Here is a 16,271-nt window from a genome sequence, read left to right as displayed (position 1 = left end):
TTCTCGCGAGATTCGGACGTGCGTATACTTATAGTGCGCTTGAATATGCCTACTTACCTTATAGGCCATGTCCACACTAATACGTTTTCATTTGAAAACATATATTTTTCTCTCCGTTTTGGCCTTCCGTCCACACTGAGACGGCGTTTTTATTAATGAAAACAAAGCTTTTTTGAAAACGCACTCCAAAGTGGATACATTTAAAAACGCCGTTCACTTACGAGAGGTTCTCTCGTATTGCGTAAGTTGCTTACACTACGGGTAAAGTCATCTTTGCTCGAGATATGAAGCCAAAAAATTATCCTTAATTTTGTATTTATTGTCAACGCGTTGCAGCAGCTAGCAGACCTAGAGCGGGCTAACTAGCGCGCTCATTGGCTGCCCTGTGGCAACTGCAGCAGCCTACCACTGAGCCCTGCGTGACGTCGCGCCCTCACGCGTCACAGCCCGCCAGAATGGGGGTGGCTTAGCGTATAAAGGACAGGCTCGGAGGCTGCTTACCTGATTTTCATCTCTTCAGCGAAGCTCTCCGCATCGCTGGATCTTGAGAGAAGCCGCCGCTGTCGAAGCAAGCGACAGTGCAAGCAGAGGACTGTGCCTGAGGAAGCCGGACGATTCTCGCCGCCTTCAGCCACCTGTGCCTGCCACGCTATCCGCCGTCGTATCCTTTTACTACTCTCTGTGTGTGTTCGCCGCTGCGACACACACTCTCCTAAAAGAGCACAGGCGTTTTTATCAAAATGCCTCGTAATTCCTGTGGCTCTTGCAGAGCCCCGCTCAGCGACGGAGACCACCACGTGATCTGCGCTCTCTGCCTGGGCCGAGACCACGCAGCCCTCGCCCTGTCTTCAGGCGGCTGCATCCACTACGACGACATGACAGTGTCGACCCTGCGGGCTCGACTTGACATGTTCGACGCTGAAGCTGCACCTCCGCCGGCCTCTACCGGACCGCGCAGAAAGAAGCGTCGCTCCCAGAGACCATCGGAGCCTGCCATGGCTTTCAAGTGCTCGCCGGAACTTTCCCCTCGAGCCTCGTTATCTCCTTCTCCGCTCTCCCTTACAGACGCACAGATGCCGGCCGCCGCCCTCACTGTCGCCGCCTCGGGAGATGAAGCAGAAGGAGACGCCATCGATGACAGCTGTTCCCTCCTGGCTTCAGGAAGTGAGGAATGGTCTGGATCTAACCGTATGGACCCCGCCCCTTCGCTCCAGGAGCCCGGGAGGACTCGGGCCAGTGTGGACGCTGAACTGATTCGCCTCCTCACCAAGGCCGTCGACCACCTCGGCCTCGAGTGGTCCCTGCCTGAGGAGCCCGCACCCAACAAGCCGCCACGCGCCCGCCTCTAGGTCAGCACCCTTCCTGCCAGAGCTCCACAACGAGCTCTCAAAGTCGTGGAACGCTCCATTCTCCGCGAGACTTCACTCTTCCGTCTCCTCGACGCTCTCCCAAGTGGACGGCGCCAGTGACAAGGGATACAAGTCTATCCCCCCTGTGGAAGAGGCGGTAGCAGCGCACCTTTGTCCGCCCTCTGTGGGATGGCGTGCACAGGGATTAAAGTGAAAAAAATTATTCTGACTGAAATTTTTTTTTAGGCCAAGTCATATTCCTTTAACTTTTTACATAGTCGAGACCAATAGCGTTTTAAGGGGAGACGTTTTAAACCGCTTTAATATTGCCAGTAGGGGTATTTTAAAAGCTATTTTAATCTATGAAAACCAGGCAGGGAGCATGTGTAGGCTACTGTAGAGCACGAAAGGCAGCATTGTGTGGCGGTTCTGGGGGGGGCCAGGGGGGGCCAAGCTTGTTGACACAGGGGCACTGGCCCCCCCTGGCCCCCCTGCCCCCCCCCCCAGAACCGCCACACAATGCTGCCCCCCTAAATTTGGAATCGTAAAATCACACCAAACAACTGCGCATTTTATCAGTTGCGGCGCCTTCATATATAGGCTACACTGCAGCACGACGTATATTCACATCAAATGTTAACGCAGAGGAACGGGACACTGCAGTTCACAAAAGTTCATTATTTGCATGTGCTTTAAAGCCTTGCCGGTTAAACATGTCATTCGCTGCTGATGCGCTGTTCAAACATGCGCTTTACTGAGCGCGTACATTCGACGCGCACATGCACTAAAAGCCTGTTACTGGACTAAGTTATATTTTGAGTCTTATATTGCGCTAATACTGTCAAATACAGACAATGTTTACATAAACAAAGTTGGTTATGTCTAAAGTGAAAGCAAACAGAGAAAATTAATTAAAATCTGCTTGTCATATGCGTGTATATTAGACGCGTCGCGTGCAGTTCTTAAAGAGACAGTAGCCCTAATAATAAACATGCTGCCGCTTGTCCTTAAAGAGATAGTTCACTCAAAACCAAACAGTTGCTGGTCCCCATTGACTTCCATACATAGTAGGAAAAAAATATACTATGGAAGTCACAGGGGTACATCAACTGTTTGGTTACTCACATTCTTTCAAATAACGTTTATTTTCAACAGAAGAAAGAAACTTATTCGGGTTTAAAACAACTTAAGAGAGTAAATTATGACTTTTTTGGGGGAGAACTATCCCTTTAATGTTAATAAAACAACAAAACACACAGAGGAAATCATTCACTGCTCTTGACTGAGAACTTTAAGTCTGTTGTGTTTTATTTTCATATTTGTTTATTTAATTACTTTCTTCAATTCTACTGTTAAATACACCTATAGCTGAAAAAATAAAGCACTGTTTATTTCATTTGTATATTAAGTTGTGTATGTGTAATATGTATCTCTGTTCATAAATTTTAATAATTTTTAATAACAAAGAAAATAATGACAAAGATTTTTTATCTTCACCACTTTGGCCTAAATGTCTGCCATTCTTTTTTATTTTATATTTTGTTACCTATAAGGCTTTGTTTTTAAAATAGGGACATTAGTTTGGCTGTAATGCTCAGTCACTTGCAAAATAGTAAAACCAACATGAAAAAAGAATTGTGATAAAATCGTGATTTTCCTGAAAAAAAATTGTGATATGATATTATTGCCATATTGCCCACCCCAGGTGTAAAAAAGTGCCTAGATGTGCTTAGATGCTAAAAATTGATCATTATATCACACTACAATTAAACATAATGAAACATTAATTTGAATTGAAATTGTTTTATTAGCTTAGCTAATATAATTTATTAGCTTTTTCTAGAGATTGCAGTCATGCATGACATGGTGAAAAATGACTTGAAATAATACTGAAAATATGTTAAGATGAATGTTAAAGGTGTGCCCCCTAAAAACACAAGTGGCCCCTGCCTGGCCCCCCCAGTTACTGTGGTCTAGAACCACCACTGTTTGTGACTAGCTTCTGATTGATGGCGACCTAGCACTTTTTTACCATTATTGCCATATTGAAGTCTCCTGTGACATACTGTGCAAAGACGTACCTGGCTGTTTGATTTTTTTAGTCCACGAACTAAAAGGCTTGCCATTCTCCCCCCATTTCGCTAAGCCTTCCCCTTTACTTAAACTTTCGTTAAGTAAAGGGGAAAATATTATATATAGGCAAATTATAACACATGTTTACACAAAATTTGTTAACAAACACAAGTACTTTTCCCCTTTACTTAACATAAATTGTAAGAATATGACTAATAGTAAAGACTAGTACTAATAAATAAACATTAGGCCTATGCTAAAGCTATTAAATAGCAGTCCCAAACTAGTTTTTGTTAATACAATGTTGGTATGAGTCACTACAGTCATTTAAAAATATAAAAAATAATACAAAGAAAAATAGTGGCATTTTGGGGTTAATATGGAAACGACAGTTACGATGGTGAATACACAATATTAACAATAACTGTTAATGAAACATGGAAACTGCTCCTGGTGAATAGAATGAAAATCATCCCTGCATTACTTTTATTTCGGGTAATTTACAACGTAACGGCATGCATGCTCGTAGTTTCTTTTGCACTAGCTTGATCAGTGAGGCGATACAGCGCGCGCCGCCGCATTTGCGCATGCAATTGAGTGTGCGCTACGAGAACAGTATAACGGCTGACAGGACAAGAAAGTCCGTTTTTCTTTGGTGAAAAACGTTATTTCAGCGTACACTTATGTCACTGCCTGGTAGTTCCTATTGTGCTGGGTTTTCTGAAGTAGTCATGATTCGCCTCTCATAACATAACATGCTCTCAACACGCACGCAGAGTGGAAAAGGAGGAGCGGGGGAGCAAGGATCACAGCGCAAATTTGAACTATATCGATATGCGATATGGTCTAATTCCATATCGCATTTCAAAAATATATCGATATATTTTTTATATCGATATATCGCCCAGCCCTACCTGCATTATAAGTGTGTCCATGGTAACTGAAATATAGTTCTACCTCAGCGCTCAGCTGTAGCCTGACATGCACTTTCCGTGAGCGGTAATTGAAAACCCGGAGTGGACCAAAGCGAAGTGATTACAGAGTGCTTAGAGTGGAGAGAGGAACGTGCTTTTGCTCCACTCCAGGCTTTGATCACATCCCACTCAGCAGGGTACACCTCGTCTTTCCTTAATTTAAGACTATTCAAACTAAAGTTAAGACATTTATTACACTATTTGAGAAATGAAAGCCTATTTACGGCCTTCAAATTATGAAAAGTGAATTTAAGACATTAAGGACAGACTGGAACCATATTGACGGAAATCCGTCATAGACTTGCTGCAATTAACGGAAATCCGTCGTAGCGACGGAGAACTTTAATCCCTGCGTGCAAAGGCTGCCCTCCCGTCCAAAGCCTGCCGGGCCACGTCAGCTCTTGTCGGCCACGCTTTCACCACCGCTGGACAGGCTGCTTCCGCCCTGCATTCAATGGCAGTTCTCCAAATTCTCCAAGCCGATCTCCTCCGTGAGTGGGATGAGAAAGGCTCGGACCAGTCTGCCATTACGGATTTAAGGAGCGCGACGGACCTTTCCCTTCGTGCCACTAAATCCGCGGCCCAGGCTGTCGGGAGGTGCATGGCCTCGCTCACCGTTACGGAGAGGCACCTTGGTTGACGCTCACAGACATGAGGGAGGCCGAGTGAGCTGTTTTCCTCAACGCCTCGCTCTCTCCTTCCGGCCTCTTCGGCCCAGCTGTGAGCGGGATTGTCGACCGTTTTTCTGAAGTGCAGAAAACCACACAGGCCATGAAGCTTTTCCTGCCTCGACGCTCGAGTTCCGCCGCAGGCCGCTCTCAAAAACAACCTCCTGCACGAAGCTTCTCGCTCTGTCAGTTCCCTTAAAAGAGGTGACTGCAGATGTGTATTTTGCAGCCAACGAGCGCGCTGTACAGCCCGCTCGCCTGCACCCAAACGACATTTTTACGGCGACCCAGAGATATGTCATAAAGAGTGTAATTTCTGGTTATCCGGCTCACGCCGATGGTGTTTTGAGTGTAGAAAATGTGCCCGCTTCCCAGTGTTCACCCCTACACACAAGCACGGTTCCCCCTGTGTCACTCACTCTCGCAGAGCCCACTCTCATAAAGCTGGCATGTGCCGCTCGAGTGTTAGATGTAGGAAATGTGCCCATGGTACAGTGCCCACACCTACTCACTGCCCGCTCTGCTACACAGTTATCACAGGGAACAAAACACATAAAGCCGACACACACCGGCTATGGTATAAATGTAAGTCCAGTGCCCGCTCGCAAGCGCTCACGCTTACTGACAAACACGCTACACACGCGTTTTGAACAAAGCTCTCATGAGGCGACCGTTCAAAATGCTCACGACCAGACAAATCCTCGCGCAAATTCGCCCGAGGGACTGGTTTATCTCTCTCGATCTGAAAGATGCTTACTTTCAGATTCCATCACAGGCCATTCTTGAGATCCGCCTTCGACGGTCAGGTATATCAATACACCATCCTTCGGTTCGGCCTGTCTTTAGCACCCCGTACATTCACGAAGTGCATGGATGCGGCTCTCGCTCCCCTCAGAAGTCAGGGCATGCGAATATTGAACTATTTGGACAATTGGTTGATTCTAGCACAGTCAGAGATGGAATTAATATCTCACAGAACGTTGCTTCTCAGCCATCTGGAGAACTTGGGTCTCACGGTCAACTGGACCAAGAGCTCATTACTGCCCAGTCAGACAGCCTCTTTTCTGGGGATAGAACTGGACTCTGTGTCTATGACGGCCCGCTTGTCGACACAGCATGAGCGCCGTGTTCGACACCTGGCTGCTTCATTCCAGACGGGCAGCCTTGCTCCCCTGAAAACTTTTCAGAAAATGTTGGGCTGCATGGCCTCAGCTGCAGCTGTGCTTCAGCTGGGCTTGCTGCGTATGCGGTTGCTACAACGCTGGCTGAACGCACGGGTACCACACTGAGCTTGGGCTTCCGGTGGTCTGCGTATCAGGGTGACTCAGAGCGTTTCAGCTCTGAAGCCTTGGATAGCGGCCGAATGGTACCAGTCGGGAGTGACAATGGGTGCTATCTCGTACCGGAAGGTTATCTCGACAGACGCCTCCAGCCTAGGTTGGGGCGCCCTCTTCGAGGGCAGACCGGTCTTTGGCCAATGGTCAGACCGGGAAAAATGACTTCACATAAACTGTCTGGAGATGTTAGCGGTCGAGAATGCCCTGAAGCATTCCTGCGGGGCCACCATGTACTGGTTCGCACGGACAATATGTCTGTGGTGGCCTACGTGAACCGCCAGGGCGGTGTCAGATCCAGAAATCGAAATGCTCTGGCGGAACGCCTCCTCATTTGGGCTCAGCACTCCCTGCTCTCGCTGAGAGCTGCGCATGTGCCTGGTCACCTGGACGATGGTCCAGACAGACTGTCCAGGGACGTCCCCCCAGGGGAATGGTCCCTGCATTCCCAAACAGTCCAGCTGCTGTGGCGCCGTTTCGGCAAAGCGAACGTCGACCTATTTGCTTCAAAAGACAACGCTCATTGCCCAATGTTCTTCTCGAAGAACGAGGATGCGCTGGCCCAGACATAGCCCAGCTGCCCTCTGTATGCTTTTCCCCCGATCTCACTGTTACCACAGGTAATCAGGAGAATCAGGGAGACTGGCCACTCAGTGCTCCTAGTAGCCCAGCGATGGGAGAACCAAATTTGGTTCCCGGAGCTGATGCGGCTGATGGACTTAGCCCCATGGCCGATTCCGGTGAGAAGGGATCTCCTCTCTCAAGCCGGCGGCTCAATTTGGCATCCTCATCCAGAGCGCTGGTCTCTGCATGCATGGATAGTCAACGGATACCCGTTGTTCTGCCAGAAGGGGTTGTGAACACGATCACGCAGTCTAGAGCTCCCTCTACGAGAAAGCTCTACGCGTCTAAATGGTCTGTGTTTACTAGCTGGTGTGCCGACAAAAACCTAGACCTACAAACCTGTGGAGTCTCGGGGGTGCTTTGTTTCCTTCAAGAGCTGTTGGATATGGGTAGAACCCCTTCCACGCTCAAAGTATATGTTGCGGCCATTGCGGCGTTCACAGAGTCGACGCGCGGCCAGTCAATAGGAAGGAACGAGCTTGTCATCCGCATCCTTAGAGGAGCCAGGAGGATGAATCCCCCGCGGCCCCCGTTGGTTCCTATTTGGGATCTTTCTATAGTCCTGGAGGCCTTCGAACCCTTGCAGACTGTGGATCTGAAATACCTTTTGCTCAAAACTGCTTTTCTGATAGCCCTGTCATCAGTCAAGCGTGTGGGTGACTTACATGCGTTATCTGTTAACGCCGCATGTCTCGAGTTTGGACCTAATGACTCCAAAGTCATCCTCAAGCCGAGACACGGCTATGTCCCCAAAGTGCTTGGCACTCCATTCAGAGCGCAGGTTATTACATTGTCGGCTCTACCGGAATCCGGTAGCGAGGTCGATGTTAACCTCCTCTGCCCTGTTAGATCGTTAAGGGTTTACGTCACGCGCTCCGCCACCTTCAGGCGCTCAGAGCAGCTCTTCGTTTCGTTCGGTGGGCGCGCCAAGGGCCTCGCCACCTCGAAACAGAGTCTGTCCAGATGGATAGTGGACGCTATCGCGGCAGCATATGCGTCTAAAGACCTGCAGTGCTCTTCGTGGGCTTGGTCCAGCGGGATTTCTATTCATGACATTTGTATGGCGGCAGGCTGGGCCTCCCCCTCTACATTTGTTAGGTTTTATAACCTAGAAGTCCCTGCCCTGCAGGCTAGACTTTTGTCAGTCTAACTTATGAGTATGTGCTGTTCAGATTCGTTCATGCGCAGGCTACTCTCACATTAATCCCAGCTCCCCTAGTTGAGCTGCACTAAAAGGATTGATATTCTCTTCTCAGTATGGACCGGCTGTGCCGCTCCGTATTCCCTGCCACATGACACTGTGTGCTTATGTACATGTACTGGCCCACTTAGTTGGCCATCTATTCCCACTAATATATGTTCCCCGGGGCGCACCCCCTGGGACTTTATGTGGTGAATTCTTGGCGTGCACGGCGTTGACAAGGGGTTCCCTTAGCGTAAGCAACTTACGCAATACGAGAGAACCTCTCATAAGAGAACGTACTCGGTTACTAACGTAACCTCGGTTCTCTCTAGAAGAGGGAACGAGTATTGCGTAACCTGCCGTGCTCGCGCCACGAGCTGATCTCGCTTCAGTCGATGAAAACCAGGTAAGCAGCCTCCAAGCCCGTCCTTTATACGCTAAGCCACCCCCATTCTGGCGGGCTGTGACGTGTGAGGGCGCAGCTCTTCCTCTGGATCAGCATACCTTCTATAACCTGGACTTTGTTCCAACACTGCACCAGCAACTGCACCTACAGTCATTACAAGTGTCACCACAAATGGCCAGTGAAATTGAGAAGGGAACCAGGCAGCAGTCCAAATGTCCTGCGTGGGCGCAGTTACGTCAACCACGGTTAACTGCCAGTCGCTTTCGAGATGCCTGCTCTTCGTGGGAGGGAAATGCAGATCCAGAGGCTGCAGCAAAGGCCCTTGCTGGCCAAATGATAAGGGGCTCCAGAAAGCAAACTGCTGCAATGGTACGAGGTCTGCAAATGGAATCAGAAGTCCTGACCAATTATGCTAAATTAATGGTAGTTAATGTGCTGTCAGTTAGTTTTGTCATTCCCCCAGAAGCACCACATCTTGGGGCTAGTCCAGACGGTAGGATCTATGACCCTTCAGAGTCACCGCCGTTTGGACTTGTTGAAGTGAAGAGCACCACAAAACATGATGCTTCGCAGGTTGCGCACCTTAAGAGGGAAAATGGCTATGTCAGGCTGAGGCAGTCACACCGATACTACTGGCAGGTTCAGGGACAATTAGCAGTAACCGGCCTTGAGTGGTGTGACTTTGTCACGGACACTCAGGCAAATTTATATGTTGAAAGAATTTGGCGAGATGTTTCATTCATACTCAAAATGAAGGACAAATTAGACCTTTTCTACTACAACACATACATGGATGTGTACTTGAAATCACACTGAACTGTCCTGGACTCTCAGTAAATGTCTAGAGACATCAATCAATCAGTTAGACAACTACACTTACACTATATGTCTTTTAAAATATTTGCTTATTTGCTATTTTTTATTAATCAGTTGCATTTACTCATTCATTATTTTACATGTTCATGAATTAATCTGTATAGTTAATTTATTAATCAGTTAATTAATAATTATCACATTGCCCTGCTAATGCTCATACTTGCCTTACTGGTACTGTAAAATGAATTGCAATAAATCGGTTATTTATTCATTTAATGGCTTTTAATGTCAAATTAATCAATTGCTCCTGGCACACAAGGCCCAAAATTATACTGTTCCACTTACAGAAGAGACAATTGACAAAGAGGCAGTTATTTACATATATATACACAACAATGACAAAAAGAGAGCAAACCCAAAACGAGTATAAGTATGCAACAGCACATGCAATATACTCTCCAGATCTCAGTCTTCTTCAAAAGACAAAGGTCCTTGAAAATTCACCATAACACAACAGTTGTGCCAGATCTGGCTGACAGTGCCCATCAGAGTGAGAGGTACAGGTGAGTCCCAGATGTGATTGGACTTAATTCTGCCTATTACCCTTTTGACCACTATTCTGAGACGTGCTATGGCTTGTGTCTTCTCAGTATCCTCTCTTGTAAATTGTGCTGAATGCTTGAAGGGTGGAATGATGAGTTTTGCCCCAACACCAGAAAGGAGGTCTTCAATGATAAATCCTTTGTCGGCCATCACTTCATCACCTGACTCAAGTAAGGGAAGGATTCCGCTGATCTTTGTTATCTCCTTGTCAGAGATGCTTCCAGTGTACAGCGGCGAGAAGAATGTCACTAAACCATGGGGGGCGACTCCGATCAGTCCCTTCAAGGTTGTCCTGTTTTTGTAGTGGGAGAACGTTTCTGATTGCAGGGTCAGTGAAGAGGGTGCCGCCACAGCAATCTCAGTGCAGTCCAGTATTACACAGACATTGGGACAGTACTTCTTGAATTTTCCTGGCATGACAGACTTCACCTTCTCCCTACTCACCCAACGAGGAAGCGTCCCCAGAATGAAGAAGAGGTAATTGGCCCAGGTGATGGTCACACGGCTCACAGTGGTTACACTTATCTGGAACATGTCAGCAATTACCTGCTCCTTCATGCCAACAGCTACTCGCATACAGTAAATAAGAAACTCATCAATTAATGGCATGCTGCGAGGAGGACTGGGACTGATGTTCTCAATGGTGCCTTCACTTATCCTCTTTGCTTTACTCCAGTAGACCAGTTGAGAGGCAGATGGTGCAATGGACTCCCAGAAGATCTTAAACACGCGCTCAGATGGAAATTTGGTGTAAAATATCATCTGGTCATCTGACGCACAATACCGGCTGAAGAGGTCCGAGGGTGGTAAGGCTTTCTTCAGCTTGGCTTCCAAGTCTTGGATGTAATCCGCCGTCTCATCTAGCGTACCTGTGGTGATTGAGAATTAATAAATGAATTCAGTCCTTCATTCAATTTAGTGGAATTATAAAGCCCTGTGGATAACAGTATTTATTTTATAATATATATTTCTTTTGTAATATATATTTCTTTTATATATATATATATAGTATTGCATCAGACATTCTCCTTTTTTTATTATTATTTTACAGCTAAAATTGTTACACTCACAAATGTTTGTTTTATGTTATTGTCACCATCACGATCATTGTCAATGTCATTGTCTTCTTCACTGTCACTGTCATCGTTATTGTCATCTGTTAGTCACCGTCTGCACTACAGTTCCCAGCATCCTCCTTGGCCCACACCTGCACGTCCTTCACCATTACCCGCACCTGCCAGTCATCTCGTCATTATCAATCATTGTCTTCAGCTGTTGTCGTCATTGTTCATCTGTTTATTTAAGTTCCCTTCATGTCCTGTGTCATTGTTGGTTATTGTTTGTGTCACGTCACACTGTTTCACTGTGTTAACTAATCGTTGTTTAGAATAAATCTTGTTATTTTATTGTATCCATTGCCTCCATCGTCCTTTTTGAGAACCACAGCGTGACAGTTATAAATTTATGTTCATGTCCAAATGTTAAATTGTTTTGTATCAGACCAAGGTTTAACTTACAATTTCCCAAAAAGGGTAGTGTTAAAATGACTTATTTTTTAGGATGTGAAGCAACACTGGTAATTTAGAATTATCGAAATAATTTTCATGTGATATCATCACAGCAAGCTGCTGTAAGGTTTTTATTTTTTTTATAGTATTGCATCATACTATCTTTTTTTTAAATTGTTATTATTTTACAGCTCAAATTGTTACTCATAAGTGTTTGTTTTATGTTAAATTCATTCATTCATGTTTATTTTCAAATGTAATTTTTTTCTGTATCAGGCCATGGTTTACCTTACAAATTCCAAAAAAGGGTTAAAATTAAAAATGGCTTAATTTGTAGAAGTTTTAAGAACAAGGGTGTTAACAAGCATTGCTTGGGGATCAGTTTTCTCAAGAGGCAAGATTTTGTTAGCTAAATGTTTCTTATAACATTGTTACAAACACTCAAATGGATAGGAGACTTCAAAGTTCATGAAATCACGTTCATTCAACAATTTTTTTTTTTTTTTGGGGGGGGGTGTAGGCAGTTTTGTTCACCAGGACTGGAATCAGCTTTGTCGTCTTTAAAGCCAAAAACCCTGTAGCATTTATTTTACCTTCCAATCTGTGACTGACTCATGGCATGGCTAGCTGATATAGCTGATATACTCACAGCGAAGTTCTTTTTTGTTCTTCGCTAAGGGGTAAAAAAGTTTGAAATACGTGACCAGGGAACAGGATGCAGAGATATAGCTTTATGTCTTTCTATTACTGTGTAGTGATGGGAAGTCCGGTTCTTTTCCTCGAACCGGTTCTTTCGGACAAGTTTGTTTCAATGAACTGGTTCAAAAAACTGATTGACCGGTTTTTTTTATGTCCTCACGTAATGACGGCAATTCTATCATCCCGGCGGATAAAAATACATTCAAATAAAGGCATTTGTAATCATAACTTCAGTTAAATAATAGTAATCATCGTCATAATCATCTTGGATAAGTTTCTTACATTTACGTTTTGCAAATGAACCCCACAGGCGATGAGCAAACGTGGATGTTTCACATGTCTCAAAGTTATAAAGTGAATAAACTGGTCTTCATCAATTTTATTTTATTTGTTATTAAATAAACGTACATTTCGCCGAATTTGGCCCCTCATTTAAGTCCTCTATGCTCAGTATCTCCAGCTCATCGGTTCTCCGTATCGAACATGTCCGAAAGAAACAGTTCTCGGTTCTGTACTGGTGATTCGAGAACCGCTGCAGAAACCAGTTCTTGTCTTGAGAAAGAAGATAATCTGTTGCAGTAGGCCTGTATGTGCTGAGCTGAGAGCTGCTGAAATCTTACTATACAGTTGACAAAACTAAAAGTCGATGCATGTCTCCAGTATGTTTAATACGTTATGTTTTGAGTAACATATTACAAACATTTACTAAGCACCCTTAAAATCTTGGCAAGAGTTCACTTCAAAGATTTATATTAACTTAGAAATTAAATTAGCTGTTCCTGATAATAATGTTTTAGTATAATAATAAATGTTTAGTTTTGCAATCCATTCATTGTGTTTCCAATCTTTAAAATAATACAGTGATAAGACAGTCATTATGTGATAAACATGTTTCCAACATGTTTTATTTTGTTACACTTATTGATGTTCAACAATTAAGAAACATGCATTTCGTCCCTCTGAAAAAATTGTACGCGTGCTCAGCTCATCAGCTCATTGGTTCTCAGTATTTCGAACATGTCCGAAAGAAACAGTTCTCGGTTCTGTACTGGTGATCTGAGAACCGCTGTACCTGTATATTCGGTAGTGCGTGCATGCTCAGTATCAGCTGCTCATGCTCATCACTTCTCTCAGCACAACATGTCTCAGTTCAGTGAACTGTTGGAGTTACTGGAGTAACATATACTCTGGGATATTGTTTATTTCGAATCGGAGGGACTGTGTCAGGCATGTCCAAAAGTGAGTAACTTGTGGATCAGCGCTGTCGCAAGACGCAAACTGTTTTGAAAGATTCAGTCCGATTTAGTGTACTGGTTCGACCGGTTCATTAAAAATAACTGGGTCAAAAGAACAATTCATTCACTTTTTACTGTGAAAAAGTGTATTATATAATACCATTAACATGCATGTAAGAATGTGACAGCACCTCCCAGTGGCAGTTTTTGGTTTTTAGATTTTGCACAAACCTCTCAGGTCAAGAGTCAAATAAGTCCACTGTGGTTCGTTCCAGTCACCTTTGTTAAAGTTGGGATGAAACGGAAGTTGCAATTTTTTTCCCTATTGTGACATATTCGTGAAACAGCTTCTCGAACAAGAAAAAATGTAAGGTGAGACTTGATTTTGTCATGGGGAATTGATTGTTCGATTGACGTAGCTCTCCACCTTTTTCCTAGGCCCCATGACGCTTTGTGTGAATTACTGAAGTAACATCCATTGAACTGTAAACAATCAGTGAAAGGTTCACTCAGTGAACACAATAAGCATTTACAATGAGACATTATTCTACTTACTCTTTAACCATCGAAGACAATTAAATTTTAAAGCATCTGTGTGAAAACAAAACTGGAAAGAGATGCCATTCTCCTGACAACTAAAAATAGAGCATGAAGGAAATTGTTCGGCTGAGTCAGACAAATGTCTTAGGGTTAAGTATGTAATATATAATGGTGCCTGCATTAGATGTCATCAGCTTTATTGCCTGAAGGAAATGTGCAGGCATGGCCGAGGCGAAGCAAGGCAAGGCGACACAGTGTCTCATTCCCGTACAGTACGTAGTACAGTACGTAACCCCAAGACATTCCCTTTCAAGGAAACTCGATGCTGCGTCATGGTATTATTGACGCTATGGGTGTCACGGACTCAGCCACACCGTCACTCCCTCAATCACCCAATCATCACACTCCACCCACTCGTTCACTCTCACCCGAGTTTTAATCCCCTGCACCTGAACCTCATCATCCCCACTGGTTAAATACACTCACCTTCTGGTCCCTCATTGTCTGGTCTCGTCTTTGACTGGTTCACAGACCTGTTGATACTCACAGAGTGTTTAACTACCTGCCCTCCTAGTATTGCTCATCGGAGTATCCTGTTTTTGTCTGTCCTGTTATCGGGATCCTCGTCTGTTCCTGTCTCTGTCCAGTCTTCCATTCGTCTTCCTCCTTCATCTTCAACCAGCACCGTCCACTATCATCACCAGCCCGGATCCCTTCCACCATCACCAGCACGGATAAGTCCCATTCACGCAAACTGATTGAACTGCCTACCATTTCTACGATCCGCTCCTGTATACATTACATCTTGCAAATAAACTATGTTGATTGTTTATAATCCTTGTCTGCTTGTCTGAGAGTGACAATGGGAACCTTAATTCCAACTACGTCATGCTGAGGGAATGCCTGCTGCAGCTAATCAATGCAAGTGAATCAAACAAATAGGCCTTACAATTTATATAGTTTCACAAAGAGCTCAAAAGAATGCACATAAGCTTAACCTGTTTAAAAGCTTATTTATTAAAGCTTGCATGTGTATATATATTTAAAAGCAAAGTTTAATATTAATTGTAATTTAATATAACAATTATATAAATATATTACATAATTTATATTTAATTTTAATATAATTCATATAATATAAATTCATAAATAATTAGCAGCAAAATATGGGCTTTTCCTTTCACTCTAAACTGCTTTAATTTGGAGCGAGAGATACAGGGGAGTGGCTTTATTGCATCACGTGTCACTTTTACTCACAGCTGATTGGTCCAGTTTTGGTCTGTGATCTCTGACCCAGAATAAAACCTACTCCGGAGCAGTTTACCTGTGTAGCGTAAATTACCATGGCGATGAAGCCCACTAAAAACCAATCAACCTTCCTGAAACTTGAAAAACCAGAATTTGCTCAAACTTACCTGGGTAGCTGGGCAACTGAAACCGGCTTCATGCAACAGGCCACAGAGCTCTTTATCTTATCCCTATTGTAGCTGGGTAACTCGATCACAGGTAATCCCTTTAATCCCGAAAGCGGGACATGCAACTGCCTAAAGCTAAGGAGCAGAGCTGTCAGGGGAATTACACCAACATAGTAGCTCTATGTTCCGTTAGTGTACAGTATACAGTCCTTAGACCAAGCAACAGAGGAATTAACCTCTCATCGACTCTACGAAGCTCAATCTTTTGCACTACTACCACTAGCACCCATGCCAGCTCGCCACAGAAAGTGACCCTCTGACAGTGGAGCATACAACCCTAATTAAAACCCCAGTAAATAATTGGGGAGGGAGATGAAATGAGCGAATGGTAAAGTTCCTTCCCAGATATGTCTCATTTGTCCAGCTCTACACCTTACTTTCACTTTCACAAAAGCTTCCTTAGGGAGCAGCTTTACAGAAGGGGCCATGCAAGGTACATCTCAGCATGTCTACCTTAAACTTCTGCACAGGGCAGCAGGAGGATGATTCGAAAATGGAATACAGGGCATCCTCAGTCTGTCAAGCTCATACTAACCGTCTATTTGTCTAAAAAGGAGGTCATTAAAGAAACCTATCCACAGGGAAGTGTAACTTTCTACTTAAACCCCAACAAATAATTGGGGAGGGATACAGAATGAGAAATTGGCACCAGGCAATCAAGACTGGCGTGTTTTATATGTGCTTCAGACACCCGTCATGCCTGGATGCATTCCCATAGTGTCAACACCATGGCGTAGCATCGAGTTCCCTCAAAAGGGAACTGAAGGATAAGAATTATATGCAT

This window comes from Abramis brama (genome assembly GCF_963993115.1).
Source record: "Abramis brama genome assembly, chromosome: 9".
Lineage (NCBI taxonomy): Eukaryota > Metazoa > Chordata > Actinopteri > Cypriniformes > Leuciscidae > Abramis > Abramis brama.
Note: the sequence above shows the minus strand (reverse complement) of the source record.